The following is a 25,090-nucleotide window of genomic DNA, read 5'->3' on the forward strand; positions in this document are numbered from 1 at the left end:
TAATTTCTTCCCTGAGTACTGTAAGGCTGAGTTCAATTTTATATATATAATTTTCTAGTGCTTAAATTCACTCAAACATTAAGTTGGGAAAGTTTTCATATGCACAGGTAGTAGCACACCCATCAGAAGAACAAAGCTTTTGGATCCCAAGAGAGGTAGAAGTGGATTCATTTCAGAAAACTACCAGCTCTGAGTACATGACTCAAGGTATCCTTAGTTTTGTCATCTAAAATAAAGAAGAATATGTTTAGGTTTGTGACTCTCAACTATGATAAATCTAAAAATTAGAACATAGTAGGCATTCAATGAGTTATAGTCTTGTTAGAGAAGACAAATGCATAAAAAAATTTAAATAAAACTGAAAACAGGTTGAAATAAATGCAAGGATGGTTAAAAGTATTGTCTTATAATCTGTCTTCTTGGGCTTCCCTCGTGGCTCAGTTGTAAAGAATCTGCCTGCTAATGTAAGAGATGTAGGTTCGACCCCTGGGTTGGGAAGATTCCCCTGGAGAATAAATGGCAACCCACTTCAGTATTCTTGTCTGGAAAATCCCATGGACAGAGGAGCCTGGCGGGCTACAATCCCTGGGGTCACAAAAGAGTCAGACACAACTTAGCAACTAAATAACGGCAACAACAACAAGCTGTCTTCTACAGCTATCAGAATCCCCTGGGGTTCTTATTAATTATGTAAATTTCTGGGTTCCACATCAGACCTGCAGAGGGGAGCCTCTAGGGTTTAGTTTCTGGAATCCGTAAATCTGCATCTTCAAAACCCACTCACTCATTCTTTTGTTCACTCAAGTCTGAGAATTTCTTCTAGGTTGACAGAGTAAATATGTTGGTAAGAGGATGAAAGGACACAGACGGCACTCTCAACCTGGATGATTCCAGAATTCTTTACTGGCAGAGGGACCAAATACAAGGGAACTAATGACAGTAAGTAGGGGAACCACAGAGATCATGCAGAAACCCAGGGTGAGCAGCAGTGAAACCATTACCACCCCAAGGATGGACGCAGACTCGGGAAGAGAGAGTTGTGGGGAGGAAACTTCCTTTTAAGAGAAGCAATGACCTTGGTTGAGGAAGGCAGGTGGAACAAGGCTGGCAGGGAGCGGTCCTTTGGAAAATACATTGTTCTTACTTTTCTTCCTCTCTCCAGGTTCCAGTGGAGTCTCTGCAATGGCCAGAACCTACTGGAACCCAGAGGGCAAGGAGCCTTATGGATAGGGTCTCTGGAGGTCACCTCTTGGAGCAGAGCCAGTGGAAAAGTTAGAGGTTAACCTGGAGTGGCAGACTGCTGACAGCAGGGATGGGAAGACTTCACAAATGAAACAGCCTTTGAGTTTGAGGATGACTAAAAGATCAACAGTAATAATGAAGATCATAATAGCTGTATCAAGCTAGATCATATAGCTAGATCAAAAGCTATATCCTTTGCGAAGGACTTCAAGTGTATTCAGTTGTTTGATACTCACTACACCCTTACAAGTCTGGTCCCATCACAGAGTAGGATGCTGAGACAAGCAAAGGTTAACTTACCAGCCTAAGGTCACATCTAGTTAAGAGAAAGCATAGGTAAAGGTTGGCCAGCTGCCCCCTGGGAATGAGCTGAGAGCTCCTCCACTGTCCCAGAAGAAGTTTCTCAGGCAAACGATTACATACAGGATGGATAAACAACAAGTTCCTACTGCACAGCACAGTGAACTTTAGTCAGTATTCTGTGACAAACCATAATGGAAAAAGGGTATGAAAACCAATAAAGAATAATTGTCTCTCCGCCTGCCAAGGCAGGAGACTCAAGAGATGTGGGTTCGATCCCTGGGTTAGGAAGATCCCCGGGGAGAAGAGAATGGCAACCCATTCTAGTATTGTTGACTGGAGAATCCCATCAGAGGAGCCCTATGGGCTACAGTCCATGAGGTCACAAAGAGTCAGACATGACTAAAGCAACTTTGCACACTCGCCTATATGTAATACTAGATATGTGTAATATAGTATATAACTGAGTCACTTTGCTGTATGGGAGAGATTAACACAACATTGTGAATCAGCTACACTTCATAATTCTTTTTTAGTTAAAAATAAGAAAAAAAGAGGTGTCTCTGAGGGAAAGTAGGTTCTGAGCTATGGGAAGAACAAATAAATGAGAGAAAGGTGCCCAGCCTGGCGTGTGAGAAAACCAGAAGACTGCGGTGTGGCTAGACACTAAGGGACCTGGAGAGGCAGCCGAAAGCCTTGAACTCCATCCCTTGGCGCTGCTTAGCTTCACTCTGGCAGTGGGGAGTTCCACGCACCTACAAAGCTTTTCAACATGCTGTTCCTACAACACGGCACTGACTAAGCCCTGGGCTTTCACTGAACTGTGTGTGCTGAGGTGGAAGACAGCTTTATTGTTACTCACAAATGGTGTATTACGGATCCCTGGTTCTTTTTCACCTTTCATTGCTTGCTCCTGATATAACTTTTTATAACAGGAGCCATAGAAACACAAACTCAAAATATCTCAAGGCAGCAGAGGTAAAAATAGAATGTAATAGTAAAGCCCAGCAATCTTCGAAACAAATCTTGTAAAGAGAACCTGTCGGGGTTTGATCTCTTCATTCAGCATACTTGTCCTCACAGAGGTGCACTCAGATGTAAAACTGTGACAGAAGAACCCGATCCTTACTATTCTGTGAGTATTATCTCTCTCTCTCTCTCTCTTTCTTTTGCTTCATCAATTCTCAGCCCACCACAAGGATGAAGATAACTCCTCCCCCAGGATATGTGAGTTTACAGCTGCTCCTGTTTGGGGGACCCAGGAGGTACAATTACGCAAAGAAGACATGCGCGCGCGCGCGCGTGTGTGTGTGTGTGTGTGTGTGTGTGTGTGTGTGTGTGTGTAGAGAATTACGTGCAGAGGAGAAAGACAGAGGAAAGGATTACAGGAGCAGAACAGAAAACAATCCAAACGTGTTCTTCTTAGCCATTTGATTTTCATCAGTGCTCCTACTCAGTTCAAATTTGGGGATTACTGAGATGAACAAGGGCTTCCCAGGTGGCTCAGTGGGAAAGAATCTGCCTATCAATGCAGGAGACCCAGGAGACAAGATTTCGATCCCTGGGTCGGGAAGATTCCCCTGGAGGAGAAAATGGCAACCCACTCCAGTATTCTTGCCTCGAGAATCACATGGATAGAGGAGCCTGGTAAGATACAGTCCGTGGGGTCACAGAGAGTCAACATGACTGAGCAGGAGCATGGAATGAAAAAAGAAATGAGAGAGCTGTTGATTCATTCCCTGGAACTTCCCCAACACCCTATGGGAACTGCCCTGGGATAGCATTGCATCCCATGGGTTCAGTGTTAAAACATGTTGTCACTTTGAAAATCTTTATCTGATGTAGACAGAAAAGCAGTGCGATATTTGATGAGATGACAATGTGTATGTCATCAACCCCACGGACTACACAGTTCATGGAATTCTCCAGGTCAGAATACTAGAGTGGGTAGCCTTTCCCTTCTCCAGGATTAAACCTCCAGAAGTTTATTTATTGATATCAGAAGTTACACCACAGACACTGACCACTGAATATTTACAGAAAAAGAGAGTCATGCGGCAACACGGATAAACCTGGAGATGATCATACTAAGTGAAGTTAGAGAAAGACAAATATCATATGAATGACGTTACTTATATGTAGAATCTAAAATGACACAAATCAACTTATCTATGAAACAGAAACAGGTTCACAGACACAGAGAACAGATTTGTGATTTCTAAGGGGGAAGGGAGTGAAGGAAGGATGGAGTAGGTGGTTGGGGTTAGCAGACATAAACTATTATATGCAGGATGGATAAACAACAAGATCCTACTGTAGAGCACAGGGAGCTATACTCAATATCGTGTGATAAACCGTCGTGGAAAAGAATATGAAAAAGAATACATTTATGTGCATCACTTTGCTGTACAGCAAAATTAATTTCACAGCAGAAATTAACACAACACTGCACATCAACCATACTTAGATAAAATTAAAAGAAAAAAAAGAAAGCCTCTGCTTTCTCCTTTCTGATCTCCATGATTCTGCCCTCTTGGGTCAGCCACGACTCGGACCAATGGGCCTCTGGCCGGAGATCCAGGGTTCTTTATCCATTATTCAGGTAATGTAGCTGTCACATATTTGATTGTGGTTACTGCATAACTTCTCTTCGCATCTCAACCAATTTATCTTCTACAAATAAAACTTGATGATGCTCAATCACTTATAATCACTGAACTTAAAAGCTAGAAAGGATCTTCTGACCATATAATTCAACTCCTTGTTCTAACGGACAGCTGAGGCCACAGCAAAGGGAAAGACACTTGTCCAAGGTCATAAGAAACAGTGAAACTGACTCAAATTGTTGTGTTTGATTCTGCTCAGCACACTGACTCAGCAAACTGTCCCCGTTAATAAGATTTTTCCTTTCTTTCCTTGTTCCTTATATTTTTAAAGTCACACTGGCTTCTTTAAAAAAAAAAAAGGAGTGGGGGAGGAAAAAATACACAAAGGAGGGTACTGGTTAAAATTTCAAAGACATGATTTCTGAAAAATAAGGGCATAAGGAAAGAAGGGGAGAATTTTTGAGCCTACTGCCTAAAATGCCATCCAGATAGGTTAACTGTAATCTAATCTCTTGCAGTGTTTATCCTGTATTATGGTAACAGTGAGTTTAAAGCTATATGAATAACAAGATACTGGGATTTTGTCAGCTCTAGCTCCATGATGTCTGCAATTTTCAATATATCTCATGGTGGAAAAATATAAGCAATCATTAAGCCTTTGATTTCAGCTAGTACAGTTTACTTAGATAGATATTAATACATAACTTATACCATGGCGAGCAAATAGCTGAGTCAGTATACAGCGGTCACATGCACATGGCTGTGTGAATGTCTAAATGGCATGGAGAGCCTTTTCATGGTTTTCCTCATCAAATGATTTTCTCATGATGATATTTTATATTTATTCTGGGCTTCAACATTTAGGTATGCATTTTGACAAAATCTGGGGACAAGATAGGCAAGAGAACTGATTCAGTTATCAGTTGACTTTATTGGCAAAACAATATTTCCATGAGAGGACTGTAAGCTATTGGGTTGTTACACATGAGCTTATTGCTTAAAGTAAAATTTAGAAACCCAAGGTCAGAAGTCGACAGAGCCTTTGCACCTACCCAAATTGTTGGCTGGCTTTATTATTGAAAGTGACCCCTGATGTAACTGACATTTAACGCATATATTCACTGGTGGCTAAGATGGTAAAGAATGGGCCTGCAATCCAGGAGACCCGGATTCAATCCCTGGGTCAGGAACATCCCCTGGAGAAGGAAATGGCTTCCCATTCCAGTATTCTTGCTTGGAGAATTCCATGGATAGAGGAGCCTGGTGGGCTACTGTCCACAGGATGGCAAAGAATTGGACATGACTAAAAGGTATGGGCACCATTATAGGTCATAATTATTCAAATTTTCCACCTTTTCTGAAAAAGCTGATAATAGATCAACTGTCAGGACCCTGTTATAAACACCTGTGCATCCCTTTATTCATCCATCCCCTCATTTACCTGTTAATTCATTCACTCATTCATTCATCAAATATGTCTATTCTAAGCCACGTACTGGATAAAATAATCGGCCTTGTTCCCTCATCCCATTTTGCTACACCTAACTTCAAACATATAGTTCTTTGTCAAATAAATCAATACCAGATTTCAATTAATGGGAATTTTTAAAAGTCCAGATAAATAAGAGAAGAAAATGATACTTGCCTCTTACATTAATATTACTCATCTAATAAAGATGCTCCACAGTTCTTTAACATAAATATACATATGCTTACAGCAGTATGAAAAAATTCAATTGAAAAATTTAAATTAGGCACATTTCTAATTTAATGCCTTATTATCTTTGCCATAGCATGTGCAGACAGTTATCTAATAAGTAAAATATGGAGAACAAGGAAGAGGGGCTCTGCCCTAAGGGAATTTATAATACATTTTAATGTATTCTAATGGTGTGTGAAATATACATCTAAAGTCAGAATTTGTCAAAATTTCGTAACTGGGAGACACTGATAACTATGTCCAAGTATGTGTCTAAAATATTCCTGCCATAGGAGAAAATATGTCTTATTCTGTATTTAAAAGCTTCTGTACTGCTAGAAAAATAATTAACACACCTATACCTAGACATATTTTGAGAAAATAATGTGGGAGAGCGTTGTTGAGTTTATTTACTGCACTATGGTTTTTTCCTCCTGTGATTATCATTAGATATGCAGGTGGTAAATTTATTTATAGTATATATTTTTAAAGTTGCATGCTCTCTTTTTTTTTGATAGACATAGCTAATGAAGTAAATTTAAATTTCAGAGCCCAGATTCTGTGGTGAAAGTGACATTGCTCTAACCTTCAGGGGCCCCAGTTCTGGTTTTAGCTCTATAGACCAGAGGTGAACAGAATCTCTCTTAGCCTCTGAGACCATCCTTTTATATTAAGGAGGTGACCAGCAACAGAGATGGACCTAGAGACTGTCATACTGAGTGAAGTGAGTCAGACAGAGACATCAGATGACATTACTTATATGTGGAATCTAAAACTAAGGCTATTAATGAACTTATGTACAAAACAGAAATAGAGTTACACGTGTAGACAAAAGTTATGGTTACCAGCGGGTAGACAGGAGGAGGGATAAATTGGAAGATTCGTATTGACATATACACACTGCTGTATATAAAACAGATGACTAATAAGGACCTACTGTAGAGCACAAGAAACTCTACTCATTACTCTGTAATGACCTACACAGGAAAAGAATAAAAAAAGAGTAGATATATGAATATATTGGGGAAGGCGATGGCACCCCACTCTAGTACTCTTGCCTGGAAAATCCCATGGATGGAGGAGCCTGGTGGGCTGCAGTCCATGGGGTCGCAAAGAGTTGGACACAACTCAGCGACTTCACTTTCATTTTTCACTTTCATGCATTGGAGAAGGAAATGGCAACCCACTCCAGTGTTCTTGCCTGGAGAATCCCAGGGACAGGGGAGCCTGTTGGGCTGCCGTCTATGGGGTCGCACAGAGTCAGACACGACTGAAGCGACTTAGCAGCAGCAGCAGCAGCAGCATATATATATGTGTAACAGATTCACTTTGCTGTACATGTGAAACTAATACAACATTATAAATCAACTATACCCCAATACAAATTTTTTAAAAAAGGAAATGATGAATTTGGGATTAACAGATACACATTATTGTATATTAAACTGATAAAAAAAACACAGACCTGCCGTATAGCACAGGGAACTATATTCAATATCTTATAACCACCTATAATGGAAAAGGATCTGAAAAACAATATATAATTTGTGTGTATATGTATAAACAGAGAGATGTATAACTGAATCACTTTGTTGTGTATTTGAAATTAACACAGTATTGTAAATCAACTACATATACTTCAAAAGTTTTATTTATTTTTTTTAAAGGAGATGACATTAGGATAAACTAAAGGCCATTCCATAAAGGTGGGAGTTCCATAAACTCAAACTCTGATGGGGAGTGCTAGGTTTCTGCCAGGGAAGTTTAAGCAAATGCAGTAGTAGTGAGATTCAGAGTGAATTAGGGGAAAGAGGCGCCATCTAAATTCATTCAAGTTCTAATAACAGACCAACAGACAAGGAAGGAGAAGGCAATGGCACCCCACTCCAGTACTCTTGCCTGGAAAATCCCATGGATGGAGGAGCCTGGTAGGCTGCAGTCCATGGGGTCACTAGGAGTCAGACACGACTGAGCGACTTCACTTTCACTTTTCACTTTCATGCATTGGAGAAGGAAATGGCAACCCACTGCAATGTTCTTGCCTGGAGAATCCCTGGAACAGGGGAGCCTGGTGGGCTTCCGTCTATGGGGTTGCAGAGTCGGACACGACTGAAGCGACTTAGCAGCAGACAAGGAAAGAAACAAAGTATATGTTTGTTTCTTTAGTCAATAGCAATATACTACATATAGTCAATCAGCAAAATCTGCATTGGATGATTGTAAGGGTAAGTTTCAGTTCAAAATGGGGGAGCCTATGATGTTGAGGTCCCCAAAGAATTCTTCCCTCTTCAAGTCCTCACTGCTCTCTCTTAATATCCTACAAGAATTCAGCAACTCAGGCAGAAGCTGCATTTGACAAGCTCTAGAAGTTCTTCAACTTCACAGCACTTCAAAAACATAGAGTTTTACAGTTCTACCTTTATTCAACAGCTAGAACACAACGTGAGGAAGGCAATAATTCTGACACCAAGATAGAACCCTCATAGTTCAGTTGGTAAAGAATCCACCTGCAATTCCTGGGTCAGGAAGATCCACTGGAGAAGGGGTAGGCTACTATTCTTGGGCGTCTCATGTGGCTCAGCTGGTAAAGAATCCGCCTGCAACGCAGGAGACTTGGGTTAGATTCCTGGTTTGAGAAGATCTCCTGGAGAAGAGAAAGGCTACCCACTCCAGTATTCTGGCCTGGAGAATTCCATGGCCTGTACAGTCCATGGGGTAGCAAAGAGTCAGATATAGACTGAGCGACTTTCACTTTCAAGCTATAACCTCTGAACTACCTAAACTTTCTCTTTCTCCAACATAATTTTTTAACTATTAAAACATATTATTTGTCATTACTCAACATCTAAAAGCAAAATCTTTAGTTTGAAAAGTCTGTGCCAATGACCTCAGAGAAAGTTAGTTTTATAAAATAAATAACATACTGAGTTATTTTTTGCTTACCAACATCTTCTAGCTTTGGAACTAGATTCCCAAATAGCTTAGTGGGTCTGACCCAGTGTCAGATTACCCAAAAAGAGGCTAAGAAATGCTCTTGGGCAGCAGCAAAGCAGGGACTCTGAAACATTTTTTCTTTTTTAAAGAAGCTGATGTTTGATGTTTTAAAATGAACAAAAATAATTAGGTACTCTTTGTCAGATAAAATCAGAACTTTGTTGATTTCTAACACTGTCATGCAGCTTGGTATTGTTTTTGCTTCTAATTACCTTTAGGTAGGAGATGAAGAGATGGACATCCTCTTGAATGCCCAGCAAGGTTTTCTAAAGGTTTTAATCTGTCCTTGTTCTGACCATTTGGATGAAGAGAGAAGTCAAATAAACAGATGAAGGTACAAAAAAAATCTCAATCAGGGACATTGTGATCTTAAGTAAAGAATATTTAGACTTAAAATACATAGGCTTTCCTAAATAGTCACAGTAAAAGAGTGTAAACTGCTTTCGTTTTTAAGAGATTAGATTAGACATTTGGATGGTTTACCAAGCAGGTAAGATTCATTAATAAATTCATGGATTTTTTACATAGTTATAGCTTGCTTTCGATTTAAAACTTCCACCAGAAACGCAATGATATAATTTAAGCAACAAATAGTTTTCTTTACTCCATAGACTGTTCTTGATGTAGACATGGTATACATTACTTAGGGAATTTATTTCTGCCTTTCTGATCCCCCTGGTGGTGGCAGTTTAATCATTAAGTTCTGTCTGACTCTTTGCAACCCCACGGTTGGTAGACAGCCAGGTTTCTCTCTGTCCAGGAGATTTCCCAGGTGAGAATACTGGAGTAGGTTGTCATTTCATTCTCTAGGGGGATCTTCCTGACCCAGGGATCCAACCCGAATGTCCTGTATTGCAGGCAGATTCTTTTACCACTGGGTCACCAGCGAAGACCCTGAAGCACACCAGAAACCTTAGGGATCTTGCCATTCTTGATGAAATTGTCAACTGCAATTAACTATGAAAATGCTTTTGTATAAGCAGTATTTGAAAAACTTAATCTGGAGTAAAAAAAAAAGAAAAAAGAAAAAAAGAGGGGGTTAGGATTTTACTAAATATCAAAAAAGTTAAAAAAAAATTCATAAATCTCCAAAGTCAGCCTCTAAGTTCTTTCCTGAAGAAAAGAGAGAGATCCATTGACAGGAAAAGAGTCAGACTTAGATCTTTTCTGAGTAAGCAGCTGCAGATGGAGGCTAAAAAGGAATAAACGAACAACGCAGGGTAAAGGCTATGACTAGGCTCATGAGAAGTCTTGTAACCCAGCCCCAGGAGACCCTGACAGCTTCCTCCACATGGATACTGTTTCAGTCACAATATGCCAGAGTACTAAAGGGATTTGCTACTTACAAAGTAAGTACTAAATGATGATAATAATAAAAGTATTGACCAGTAACTAATGTTGAAGCATGACATTGCTTATATATTATTTCATTTAGTCTTCACAGCAATTCTATAACAGGGAATTTCGCCACAAGCTAAAGATGTGTGGATTCATATGCATGAAGACTGGACCGTTTAGGAGTGGTAGAGCCAAACCTCAACCCAAAGCCCAGGCTTCCTGGCATGAGGACCTATGCACTTGGACCCAGGTTTCTTGAAAGAGCTTGGTCAGCTTCTGCTCCCAAAGGGAACAGACCTGGCATCTTGATGCTCCTGGGGTCCCACTTCTTTGGACTTTGGAAGCAGACCATGCAGGGTAGTATTAGGGGACACTGGTTCCTCTGGAGGTGGCAATTTACCCCCTGTCACACGCTGGTGGCAGGGGCCATGGTTTAGGCTACAGGAGAACTTGGTTCATGTCACAAGTGTAATGGCACACAATGTTCCACTCCACAGCGTGGTCGGAGGTGACGAACTGCAAAAGCAACATGAAATCCTAAACGTGAGTCTCCTCTGTACATCAGTCATGCTGCGCCATCATCCTATTACTCTCTCACTTTATGAATGAAAATTGTAGTTGCTAAACCCTCCAAATCCCTCCCTTTTTTTTTTTTTTTATCCTCCACGTGGAGTAGTTGCACTCTCTTAAAGGCACTGTCATGGTTCAAAGCCACTGTTCATAAATGAAACCTCCGAAGTGACGTGAAAAATGCTGATAATAGATTAATGAAAAGGACTAGAATGAGGCACTAAATCCACACTCCGATTAAAAGTGTGTAAAAACCGTGAATACATATGAACGAGATCTGCAAAGGAATGCGGAAACAATTAAGATCTTGGGACAGTGAGTGATTTTTCTATTTTTTTTAATTGCTGTTGAAAATGTTATTTATACTGTAGTAAAGATGTGAACCTAAAAATATTGCCCTATTTTCAGTTTGCCCTCTGCCACCCGTTGCTCATCTATTTATCGTATAACAAGTATGATTTCTAGGTCCCAAGATCAGTTGCCTCTCTTGTTTTCCCACTCTCCCCGTGTGAATCCATCCACCTCATCCCTTTAATTACTTTGTAAAATAGTAATGGTTTTTTTTCTAGATCTTGAGCCCTGCAACCGTGTAACCAGTGGCCTTAGTGGCTAACACGACTCGAAAGTCTCATGAGCACCTCACCTGCAAATGGTATCATCCCCTCTCCACACCTGTCCCTTTTCCTATGTCCTCATGCTGTGAACCTCTCCACACTCCTCTGACTGCCCAAACCTGATACCATGAGCCTTTCCTATACACATAAAATATCATCTCTTTTTAAAAATAATACCATCCCCAATTTATCACTCATCTCTCTTCCTATCATCACTGTCAGAAACGAGGTTGCTCTCGGCTCTCACCAACTCCACTCAAAAGATCCAACCTAACCTTCATTTCTCTCCAAAGAAGGCAGAGTGATCATTTTAGACTAAGGATCCCCCTTGTCACTCTTCTACGTAAATCCCCTTAACAGTTCCCTGTTACTCCCAGGATTAAGGGCAAACTGCTTAATATGTTTGATAAGGTTCTCTTTGACTTGGCCTAAGTCAACACTCAGACTGTGTTCTCCCTGCTATCGCCTCTCCCTAATCTTTCAACAAATCCTAATAACCACCATCACTGGGTTATGGGCTTCCCAGGTAGCGCTAGTGGTAAAGAACCCACCTGCCAATGTGGGAGACATAAAAGACTCAGGTTCGATTCCTGGGTTGGGAAGATCCCCTGGAGGAGGAAATGGCAACCCACTTCAGTATTCTTGCCCAGAGAATCGCATGGACAGAGAAGCCTGGTGGGCTCTAGTCCATATAGTTGCAAAGAGTTGGACACAACTGAAGTGACTTAGCACACACACACCGGGTAACAGTTCTTTGTGCAACATGGCGACCCCTCCCTGCCCCACCCCAGCACAAATGTCTCCTGGCTAATCCCAGTGTCTCTCCATTATGGCTGTTCCAGCCTCCAAAGGCTGACTTAGATGCACCTCAGCTGGTCCCCAGGACCCTGAGCCTGTCTGCATCCTAGCATTTAATACATGTAGTTATAATTGCCTTATTCTGAGTCTGCAGTCCCTTACTGGACTTCAGACTCTTTGAGGGCTCAGTCTTATGTATAGTTGTATCCCTGGTACAGTGCCCCATACAGTTACTGTAGCATAAATAAATGCTAAAGGTCAAGTTCTATTTAAGCATTTGATGGATTAGCAGAGACAGCATTTGTGCACTAAGTTGCTTCAGTCGTGTCTGACTCTGTGCATCCCTTTGGACTGTAGCCCGCCAGGCTCCTCTGTCCATGGTATTCTCCAGGCACAAATACTGGAGTGGATTGCCACGTCCTGCTCCAGGGGATCTTCCCAACCCAGCGATCCAACCTGTATCTCTTACATCTCCTGTACTGGCAGGTGGGTTCGTTTCCACTAGTGCCACCTGGCACTAAGACAGTATTTAGACACATTTATATTATTTATACTTGGCCTTCACTGGTGGCTCAGAGGGTAAAGAATCTGCCTCCAGTTCAGGAGACCCAGGTTCGATCCCTGGGTTGGGATGATCGCCTGGAGAAGGGAATGGCTGTGCCCTACAGTATTCCTGCCTGGAGAATTCCATGGACAGAGGAGCCTGATGGGCTACAGTCCATGGGTTGCAAAGAGTCGGACACAACTGAGCAACTAACACTTTCACATATATATAATATAGGGCCACTTTAAAATATGTTAATGAGAGATTCTACAGAGTTTAGGAGATAAAGGAACATTCTAAGACTTCCAGAAAGATGTTATGGGGAAGGGGGGCAAAGTATTATACTGGCTTTTATTAAAAGCAAAATCTGATTAAATAAATACTGTTTATAAGAGACATCAGTTTACTTTTTTTTTGGCCACACCATGCAGCTTGTGGATCTTAGTTCCCTGACCAGGGACTGAACTTGGGCCCATGCAGTAAAAGCACCAAGTCCTAACCATTGGACTGCCAAGGAAGTGCCAAGAGATTCACTTTAAATACAAATATACAGACAGATTGGAAGTAAAAATATAGAAAAAGATATCCATGAAACACTAATCCTAAGAAAGCTAGGGTGTTTATATTGACTCAGACAAAGACAACTTCAAGACAAAGAGAATTATAGAGATGAGTAGGGTCATGTCCACATGTCAGGTTCATAGCAAGCAGCTGGACAAAACACATTCTAAGGAGATGAAGATGGAGATAAAATGTTAGAAGATAAAAGACAGTACCTGTAGGTATTTTTAATGTAGGTTTGTCTCCCTACCCAGTCATCTTTTAACCTCTTAAAGTGCATCCATCATTGTTTTGGATTTATCCCCCTCTCTTCCCAGCCAGGTACCACTGGCATGATGGATGGGAAGGGGCGTAATTCACCGGTGTGGCTTGCCCACGTGGGCTGTAATCAACAGTGACGTGTTTTGTGACAGTTCTGTATAAAAGATGGCTAACATAAATAAAACGCATTGTATATTATGGGGTAATAGAATATAAAGCACCACAGATATACTTGCCTGGCAGCAAGGATCCAGGATTTAAGTCTGTGAGAGGCAGCATTCCAAGCGGAAGTTAAAATTCTACCTGGCAGCTCATCCCATCACCTAGTGGCTTCCAGAAAGTCCAGCTATCACTCAGTCCCACACGAAGACCTTTTCAACAAGGGGTAACATGGAATTTTTGCACATTTTTATGACTTCAAATCAAGCATCCTGAGTGCAATTTTAGTTTTCATTTGATGCATTTTGTCATAGAGGCTTTTCTTCATAATATGTTACAGAGAAACATGGGCTTCCCTGGTAGCTCAGATGGTAAAGAATCTACCTGCAATGCAGATTCAATCCCTGGGTTGGAAAGATCCCCTGGAAGAGGGCATGGCAACCCACTCCAGTATTCCTGCCTGGAGAATCTCCATGGACAGAGGAACCTGGGGGTGCTATAGTCCACAAGGTCACAAAGGGTCAAACATGACTGAGCAACTAAGCACAGCATATAGAGAAACACAACTGAGAGGAATCAGCAAGGTCTTCTGTAAAGGCCAACAGTACTGGAGTCAAGTTGAAGTCTGAATTCTGACCCCACAACTGGACACTTACGTTACTATTGAATAATGACAGAGATAGCTTCTTAATCTTCAAAATAAGGATCTTGTCATATTTCTAAAGTCTCAACATCTAACTCAATGTAACAGATGTATTGCAAATAATTTACATTCTTCCCCTTCTCTCCTTCTCTTGTTGTTTCAGACACACGTACACACACCTTTGCTCTCATGAAACCCAGACAGAAATGTTTCCCTGAGATCTGTAACTGTGAAACGATACATGGACTTTCAACATTATTAGTAGTAATATTAAAGTATAGTATTTGCAAGGTTGTGTAAATTTCAAGTGTACAGAAAAGTGGTTCAGTTGTACACACACACACACACACACACACATATATTTTTTCAGATTCTTTTCCCTTAGCTTCGTGCTTGCTCATTTGCTCAGTCAGTGTCCAACTCTTTGCAACCCCATGGACTGTAGCCTACCAGGCTCCTCTGTCCATGGAATTTTCCAAGCAAGAATACTGGAGTGGGTTGCCATTTCCCACTCCAGGGAATCTTACGGACCTAGGCATTGAACCTGCATCTCCTGCATTGGCAGGTGGATTCTTAATCACTACACCACCTGAGAAGCCCCCTTTTCTTTTATAGGTTATTACAAAATGTTGAATATAGTTCCTCATGCTATACAGTAGGCCCTTAGCGGTTACCTACTTTATACATGGTAGTGTGTGCCCCCTAATCCCAAACCCCTAATGTATCCTTCCCCCTTCTCTGATACATGGGACTTTTATTCCATGATCCCTTCCTTCCATGCTGACTTAGGAACCTAATAAGGGCTGCTTTCAACAGAGTTGCCTACTGCTTTAAATTCAAACAATAACCACGTTTAGCCACCTGGTACCTGTCACTGCAAACTCCTTCTCAGAAAAGCACGCTGGAACTCACATGAACCAGTAAAGAATTCAAAAGCCATTTAGGATATTCTGGCCACAGACCTGTGGAAATTATAAAACTGACCCAATAGAGAAACTTGCTGAAGGTGGTCCGTGGTTGGCTCCTTGAGAAACAGATCCTGGGGTCTGCACCAGAGGGCTGGTAGGAGGTGCTCCTAGGAACTGGGTAGGCGGGAAGCAGAGTGGACGGACAGAAGAAAGCAAGCGGGACACAGCTGATCCCACCAGGAGCTCGGGGCTCAAACAGCCCCTTGGAGTTGTCTCTATTTGAGGTGAGGGAGCGGGGCCTTTGGACTTCTTCACGGATGAGTCACGGAGCCCTTGGTGAGATAGCTTGCTTTGGCAGAAACTACTTCCAGGGCAGGACTGTACTGTGACGCCTCACTTCTGGCAGCTTGTGGGCATGAAATTTCCTGGTCCTAGAACGGGGACCTGGACCCTACACCACAGCAACCCCTCCAGAGATGTGAGTCGTACCCTGGCTCTCCAGTCTGTCAAGTCCCCGGTCGCCTGCAGTGAAATACCCGTCTCTAGGTACCTTTCCAGTGCACCCCAGAGGTCAGAGGCTGCCCTCCCAGTCACCCGGAAGCAGTTTCTGACGAGGTGGTGCTCATCAGGCCCCAACAGGCTGCAGACACACAAGAGGCGCTTGCCTTTGGCTGAGACGTTCGGCACTCCTATTGCAATAAATGAGGGGCATGTAGATGGGATTAAACCCGTAAGCAAGAAAAAGCCAACGTCATTGTTCTAAGAGGAGGAAATACCACGAAGAGGCTCATTACGCTGATAAACACACTGGAGTTAAAAGAGAACCCTCACCACCACCCCCATCCCCCAAAAGAGAAAAACAAAACTAAAAAATCTAATTAAAAAAGAGAAGACCCAAACTTTATAAGAGAAATCCATCCATGGCAATAGGTCCTCAGAAGGACAGAGTGAAGCAGTGATATTAATCTGTGATCCCCGGGCCTCTCCTCAAGGTCACCCCACTCAACTCTGATACGACAAAACAATGCCAGAATACAAACCTGAACTGTGAAGAAATATCTTTTTCAGTAGTTATTCAAATGTTATTTGTAACTCTGTTATTATGAGGAGACTTAAAATTTATGCACGTATAAACTTCTAGGGCAAAACATTCAATTCACCTTCAAAAGACTTTCACTATAGGGATTCCTTGGTGGTCCACTGGTTAGGGCTCTGGGCTTCCATTGCAGGGGGCCCTGGTTCAATCCCTGGTCAGGAACTAAGATCCCACACGTCTTGAGGAGAGGTCAAAAAAAAAAAAAAAAAAAAAAAAGAATCCCACTAGCTTTAAAAGGCACTATTAGTTATAACTCTTTGAAACATAGCGGATTAAAAATTATCTTAACACATCTTTCTAACAATCTAGTCACAAACATTAAGGAATTAGAAGTATCTTTGAGATCAGAAAAGGGGAGGTAAGGTTCATCTAGTCAGATGTTTAGAAGAACACTGTAATAAGAGGGTATTGTTCAGTCTCTAAGTTGTGACTCTTTGCGACCCCATAGACTATAGCCTGCCAGGCTCCTCTGTCCATGGGATTCTCTAGGCAAGAATACTGGAGTCAGTTGCCATTTCCTTCTCCAGGGGGTCTTCCCAGACCAGGGGTTGAACCCGTATCTCCTGCATTGGCAGGTGTTTTCTTTACCACTGAACCACCAAGGAAGCCCATAAGAAGAGGTTAGAATTCAATCTTTGCAGAATGACCTTGGTCTACTGTGTTATCCTTCCTGAGACTCAGTGTTTCACCTGTACAAAGGATGCTATATGCACACTGATTGATGTTAAGGATCAAATGACGCCATATATAAAGTCACAAGCACCCGATATATTATATGCACTGTGTACAGAACAACGTTAGTTTCTTCTGCTTCATCTACTTCTACATCATGAGGCATTTTTTGTTGAAGCATTTTTCTAAGGACCTGAGTTTTCAATTTTTTTTTTAAACAAGTAGGGTGTTTCCATAGCTCAGATCTATAGCAAAAAAAAAAAAAAAAAGAAAAGAAAAAGAAAAAAGCATCAAGAGTGCAAAGAAACTGTGGTGCATGTGCTACAGCAGTGATTAAACTTTAACATAACTTAACAGTTTTTATTTTTATATAAATACCACCAGGGCCAATCATTCACATTATGGATCTCAGGCTTAACAAATGTAATTTAAAAACAACAAAGCTACTTTTACAGGAGTACTGTCAAAGCCCTGACTCTTGCAAAACTAAAAATGCTCCACGTGTTAGACCTGAAATGGTAAACCACACAATTCTCTCTCCCTGACAGACGCTATCAGGATGGACCTGAGAATGCCCAGACATTTTTTATGTTATTTATTGGTTTGGTGAAGGAAATGGAAACCCATTCCAGTATTTTTGCTTGGGAAATCCCATGGACAGAGGAGCCTGGCAGACTACAGTCCATGGGGTCCTAAGAGTTGGACACAACTTATCGACTAAAATCACAAACTATTGATAGGCTGGTACAATTTCTCATGAAATTGTATACATTTAGATATAGAATAAAAACTAGTAATTGCTGGGATTTGCTCAGTGCTTATTTTTTTTTTAATTATTTTTATTTATTTATTTGGCTGCACCGGGTGTTAGTTGCAGCACGTGGGATCTTCTATCTTCAGTTGCACGTGGGATCTTTAGTTGCCACATGTGAACTCCTAGTTACAGCATGTAGGCTCTAGTTCCCTGGCCAGGGATCGAACCTTGGGCCCCCTGCATTGGGAGCTCAGAGTCCTAGCCGCTAGACCACCAGGGAAGTCCCTGCTCAGTGCTTATTGAATGAGGCTCTGCACATAGATTTTTCCCCTTACCTGTCACAGAAAAGTTATGGATCTGTGTCAATATTATCTAGTTTGCCAAAGACAAAACTAGAGCAGAGAAAGATCTGGAGGCCCTTCAACCAGATTGCTCTCCTTTTGTCTATATTACCTTTAAAATATGACAAGCCACTTGGTGGGAGTGTGGTTTACAGGAGAAACAGAGGTTCTGAGGAGAAGGGATGTGCAAGGTCTCATAGCTGGTTAGTGACAAGGCAATGACTGGGACTCAGTTCTCAGGCTCATGTTCTTCTTCATGAACCTCACTGTCACTTCTGGATTGTGGCTCCAGCACAAGAAATTAGAATGTGTCCAGCAAAACAAAGCTTCATGTTCATGACAAAGAACAAAGTACCATGAGTATTGTGACTCACAGATTTACCAACAACAAATGTAGGTCCCATATCTTTCTCAGTTCAGTTCAGTCGCTCAGTCATGTCCGACTCTTTGTGACACCATGGACTGCAGCATGCCAGGCTTTTCTATCACCAAATCCCAGAGCTTGCTCAGACTCACATCCATCAATTCAGTAATGCCATATCTTTCTATTTCAGTACTAAATTCAACTAGTAACTGCCAAAATAAATGATTTTGTGAGGTGGTCTCAAAGTAGCTATACACTTATTATTTTCACCAAATTCAAAATAATAAGCAATATTATTGTCTTATCAAGAGTCACCATATGATACTACAATCCCACTCCTGGGCATGCATCTGGAGAAAACTCTAATTCAAAAAGATACATGCACCCCAGTGTTCACAGTAAGCACTATTTTCAATAACCAAGACATAGAGACAACCTAAGTGTCCACTGACAGATGAATGGCTAAAGAAGATGTGGTGTATATACAATGGAATATTCTTAGCCATAAAAAGAACAGAATAATGCCATTTGCAGCAATATGGATGGACCTAGAGATGATCATACTAACTGAAGTAAGTCAGACAGAGGACAGATATCATATGACATTGCTTACACGTGGAATTTAGAAAAAGATACAAATAAACTTATTTACAAAACAGAAGACTCAGGAATATAGAAAACAAACTTATTGGAAAGGGAAATATAAATTAGGAGCTTGGGATTAACAGATACACACTACTACATAGAAAATAGATAACTGACAAAGACCCACGGTGTAGCACAGGGAACTATACTCAATATTTTCTAATAACCTATAAGGGAAAAGAATCTTAAAAATAATATACTGAATCACTTTGCTGTACACCTGAAACCAACATGACATTGTAAATCAACTATATTCTGATTAAAAAACAAAAAAGAACTGAAAAAAAAGAGCAAATAAGAAATATACCTGGTTTGTAGGTAATACGTCTGTAGAAAAGGACAATACATTATTACTATTTTAACTTCTCCACTACTTGCCTAACATATTCATTCCTTCATTAAGCAAATATTTATTGAGCACTTATTGTGTGACCGACACTGCGCTCAACACTAGAAATACATCCCTGAACAGCTCAAACAAACAAACAAACCAAAAAAAGCAACTCTTGCTTCAATCTCTGCTGGAGAGTAAGACCATAGAGAAATCAAGGTCGATTTATTTAGCTGTTGCTACTTTTTTTGAAAGAGCCGTAATGAAACCAGCAGATAATAAATATATTTTCAAGCTTCTTTATATAGCTTTCAAATGTTTTTTTTTATTTCTCATGTCCAACAAGGGGTTTAACCACAGGAACCTATGCAGAAATCCATCCACAAATGAGTTAATGCTTATTTAATACCATCTGCATCCCAGATGCTACATGAGACACTGCCACAGTTGCAAAGAGCTTGTATTTTCGTGGACTAATCAATGCAGAAGAATGAGTCAGCTACCATGCATACCACGCCCGGTGCCCTAATGCAGGAGAGACCACCTTTGCAGGTGCAAATATCCTCTTCACTTCTGCCTCTGTGTGGCTGTCTCAGAAAACCAGGTATGTCACCAGGTAAGACAGGAATCACAGGGGAGCGCGAGACCACCTTTGTAGCTCAATTCCAGACAATTTCTGGGAATCATTAACGTGCAAAGTAAGAGCCAGACTGACCAGATTCATATTTATGTCCTGCACAGGGGTATACAGACATGCCGTGTGCAAATGCTGGCCATTTCAAGGTGACAAGCCTCTGATTGAAAAGTCTGGAGGTCGATAAGTCTCATTTGGGGTCACCTGGCCTAGCTGTCACCTCGGCTGACAAAGAGGAAATTTTTAGAAAATAAACCCCAATAAGCTTTGAACAGCTTGGCCTCCATTTCCAAAATAATTATGACACGCTAGGTCTTCAGGCTTAAAAAAAGAAACTGACTTCACATTTCTTTCTGTTCAGAGCAAGTCTCCTGCGAGTAAATAGTTACAGTCCGGATTACAAAGGCCTGGGTTTTCAAGCCAAACACAAGAGCACTTAAATATAATAGGGGCTGGTAGATGCCTTTTAAATCCCTTTTCTTTTTGATCAGAGAGACAGATTTGCACTTGTTACAGGATGACTGAGTAAGTCACTCATGGCATTGCCACTTGTGAGTAATGGCACGGTTCCTTCCTTCTTGGGGTGTTAAGTATTTTCTCTCCGTCTCTGTCTTTCCCTGTATATATTAATATCTAATTTCCATGTTGGAAATCAAAATGCAGGCAAACATTTTCTGCTTTTGCACCAGGAAGGCAGAGGACATTATAGGAACTCTGGAGAAATTCAAGCCTCAATCATGTTCTAACTTATTGATTTATGTGAATCAATATGCATTTTTGCAAACTGTCTTTTTTTTTTTAAAGTTCCGCACTTAGCAGCAGAATTAGGTAATTTTCTTAAGAGGGAGAGGGAGAGGGTGGGATGATTTGGGAGAATGACATTCTAACATGTATACTATCATGTGAATTGAATCGCCAGTCTATGTCTGACGCAGGATGCAGCATGCTTGGGGCTGGTGCATGGGGATGACCCAGAAAGATGTTATGGGGAGGGAGGTGGGAGGGGGGTTCATGTTTGGGAATGCATGTAAGAATTAAAGATTTTAAAATGTAAAAAAAAAAAAAAAGAAAGAGCTTCTAATTAACTAGTTCTTTATTTAAAAGAATACAAATTCTGCTCTCAAGAATGCTATAACGTTTTGTCAATAGTTCAGAACAGGGGTAATGACCCTCATTAATGAAAGCCCAGTGTGAGTCTGAGATCTCCATTTGGTTCCTTTTATCAAAGTATGGGATCCTAGGTAAAAAAAAAAAAAAAAGCTTTACAGGAATCATTCTCTACCTCACAAATAAATAAAACCAACATGCCAGAGAAGGTGACAGGAAATGTATGGTGCAAAATAAAAAATATCCGTTGTCAGTTTTAACAGGTATTCCATCTTTTGGACCAATGAGAAATTTGGGGAAAATATTTTCTCCTTCTTTGTTTCCTGTTCTCTTTTTTTAAAAAATCTACTCGGATGTCCCCTGTTCATTATAAATGATCTCATGTAGAGATATCAGAAAGCGGAATAAAGAAGGAATGGAATGACTCCAATCTTATATTTCTCTTAAGAATAGAGGGCATCTTAGAATCTCCCAGGGAGCTGGGGTTTGAGGGAGTTGGGGGATGGGCTTGTGTGGCTTGAAAATGCTTCTCAAGTTATTCTAATATAGCTTCTGGTTGAGAATTTAGAATTTATTACCTGGGTTTGCCTGATCATATGTCTCAATTATATTATGAATGGATCCAATCTCTATTCCTTTAGAACAATGCATCCTCTAGGAGAGGGTCTCTGCACTGATTGTATCCAAGGAAATAGGGCTAATTAACTACTGTGTGTGTGTGTGTGTGTGTGTGTGTGTGTGATCAATATTATTAGTACTTTTGCAGCTATGCTTACAAACTACCTTAGCTTTTACAAATATCCTCGTGTGTGTGTGTGTCTGTTTTCTGAGTGATACTGATATATATTGACATTAATACAAAACAAGGGAAGACTAAAATTTGCTAGTTCACAGGAACAACTATTGGTGCAATTTCTTTCTTGGAGAGGATATGCACTCAGATCATGAGACCTTAAATAAAAGCAAAGACTGGAATTTTAAGAACCAAATGGGGTCAAATTTTACCTATTAATACAAACATTGCTAAAGGTAAAAGGAGAAGTTTTAAAATAGTCTTCATGCTAAATCATATAAGCAAAACAAAAGATTAAAACTCATCTTAATCCTTAAATTTCATCACATAGGATACACACACACACACACACACACACGAGGATGTTTGTAAAAGCTATGCAACTTCATTAGCTGAATGATTTCTAAAATGAATGTACTTAACAGGAGCACAACTACCTTGTAACACCTAGCTCCATCAGAAATTATCTTTTAAAGGTCCAATTTTTTTCATCATTCATTTTTCATTAAAATAATTTAATTATTTTACCTTCTAGGAAATCTCATTTCCCGATTTTAGCTTTAGTTTCTGTTGTACACTTATAAATATATCTCCTCATGCTACAAGACTAGTGGCTTATGTGTTCATAGTTTCCCAACCTCAACTAATCTACTCCTTTTTCAGTTTGTCACAAATTCCTAATGGGATTCAAATCCTCCTGTGTCCCTTCCCAGTCTGGACAATACTGTCATGATATCTAGGGTGACAAAACTTCATTCAAAGGGGCCATCCCAAGACCATGTTCTCATGGCACTCCTGCCGGAGCTTTGCCCTGACTCTTCACATACTTCTAGTCTGTATTCCATTTCCCACTGTTGACTTATAAAATCTTTTGCAGTCTCTCAAAGAATTACAATTAAAAAATCATATATTTGATTTTAAAATTCAAAATCATCTTATCTTGCCTTCTTTTCCAATACTGGGTGATGCCATCATCATCTGGGAATTATTACTGTGGGTTTGTTTTGCACCCTGCCTTTTGCTTTCTTTCCTTGAGCTCTTTGTTAATACAGTTCTTCCTGAGCTAATTACAATTTCATTAGATTAAGTGAGGTCCTTAAAAGCAGCGTTTGTCCATTCATGACACTAGCTACAAGTTTCTGTCACCCCATCATATTCTTCAAGGAGCTTCTTTTTCATATTTACATCTTATTCTTTTTCTCTTTCCAATGTTGAGTGTTTTCTCAATAATTTACCATTTTTGTCCATTTGCCATGCCTCTCCTAATCTGTTAAAATATCAGTGATGTTATAGCTAATTGTAGTAGAGGATTTTCCCTTTTTGGCTGAGAATGGCTTTTACTAGAATTTAAAAATAAGTCCCTTGCAGAGGCTTTCATCCTATTCCACAATAGCTCTAAATCTAAGTTACATCTCATGAGTCATAATAAAAGAAACCCTTACATACTTTATTTCTGTGAACAGAGAAACACATACACTTATCCTAGAATTTTTGGAAAATATGTATATATGTAATACTAGATTCAAATTCTGAGGTCCAATAGAGAAGAGAGGACCTAAAACACTACAATTATTTCAGGTGATCTAAAAACAAAGGTATACTAGAAAAATCATAGATACATGTATATGTATAACTGAATCTCTTTGCTGTACACCTGAAATTAACATAATGTTGTTAATCAACTACACTCCAAATAAAATAAAAAAATTAAAAGGTAGAATGAATTTTTCTGTGATTTGATTTCCTTAGCTTCAATGTAGTTAAGGAATTATCAAACAGATGATCACATTAATATCTTACTGAATACACTCCATCTCTCAAAGATGACTATTTGGCCCCAGTTTCCTTTCTTCCTTCCTCCTCCCTGTAGCCCCAAACCCCCACCAAAAAGCTTACCAGTTGGTAAGTCTGTGTGTTATTAGTTCATGGAAATGCAAGTATTATTTAACTATAAAAATAAAAATCGCACTCAGGCGAGTCCTGAATTATTCATGCACTCTGATTTTACATAATTTGCCCATCCCTCTTTTTATTGCTATTTCAGTTTCTATCACTAAACAATTCTCTGCTAGGTCCACCTTGGATTCCTGTGAACAAGGAGATAACACTTGCAAAATGTTCCCTCGGAGACGATGTTCTGAGCTGATGTCCAAACATTTACAGCCAAAGCCTACACTATGAAAAACAGCAAGGAATACCCTCAGTGCCCAGAATGAAAAGTAGAGTCTTAACAAGACTGTTTTTTAAAATCAAATTTCTTTAGAATTTCAAAATCTGGGGTGACACAAACCTAACAAAATGGAACCATCATAGGAACAGACCTTTGAGACGGCCACTGTTACTCTATGTTTTCATCACGAGGACACACAGACCCAAGACACCACGGAAACACAATTAAGGCACTTAATGTGATTTTGCCATTAAGAGTTTTAATGGGCAAAGTCAGTCTTCCTGTTTGGTAAGCAGCAGGAGGAAGAGAAGGAATGCATCTGAACAAGTAAGTGTTGGGAAGATAAAATACAAGATTGGGAAGCAGCTTGTACCTGCAGCAAAATAGCAAGAGCTGGCAGGATGAGTCTTTACGATGGCCAGTATTTTTGAAAGTCTCTATTGAATTTGTCACAATGTTGCTTCCATTTTTAATATTTTGGTTTTTTGGCCATCTTAGCTCCCCAACCAGGGATTGAACTGGCACCCTCTGCACCAGATGGTCAAGTTGCAACCACTGGACCACCAGGGAAGTCCCTTATGATGGCCAACATTTTATTTTCTTAATTATTTTTAAAAAGCTTTTTATTTTGTATTGGGATATCAGACAGACTGAGAAACAAACAGTTTTTTGACTTCCCAAGTGGCGCTAGTGGTAAAGAGCCTACGTGCCAATGCAGGAGACTCAAGAGGCGTGGGTTTGATCCCTGGGTCGGGAAGATCTCTGGGAGGAAGATATTCCTGCTTGGAGAATCCCTAGGACAGAGGAGCCTGGCAGGCTACAGTAAAGGGGGGTGCAAACAGTGGGATAGGATTGAGTGACTTAGCACCACCATAGCTGAACAACAACATTGTGATAAATTCAGGTGAATAGCAAAGGCACTCAGCCATACATACACATGTAAAAT

At 40.4% G+C, this 25,090-nt stretch overlaps 1 protein-coding gene across 27 annotated transcripts in view; it reads right to left on the minus strand.

Moving 5' to 3' along the window:
• Positions 1 to 25,090, minus strand: part of ESRRG (estrogen related receptor gamma) — a 696,316-nt gene that overhangs the window by 288,295 nt on the left and 382,931 nt on the right. For 3 of the 27 annotated variants that reach the window (XM_069544599.1, XM_069544602.1, XM_069544598.1), the window contains one exon: positions 8,355 to 8,444. The exons of the other annotated variants lie outside the window; for them this stretch is intronic. The gene's annotated coding sequence lies outside the window, so the exon portion shown is untranslated. The remainder of the gene's footprint in view (positions 1 to 8,354; positions 8,445 to 25,090) is intronic. 27 annotated transcript variants of the gene reach the window in all.

Source organism: Ovis canadensis, chromosome 12, assembly GCF_042477335.2.
Source record: "Ovis canadensis isolate MfBH-ARS-UI-01 breed Bighorn chromosome 12, ARS-UI_OviCan_v2, whole genome shotgun sequence".
NCBI lineage: Eukaryota > Metazoa > Chordata > Mammalia > Artiodactyla > Bovidae > Ovis > Ovis canadensis.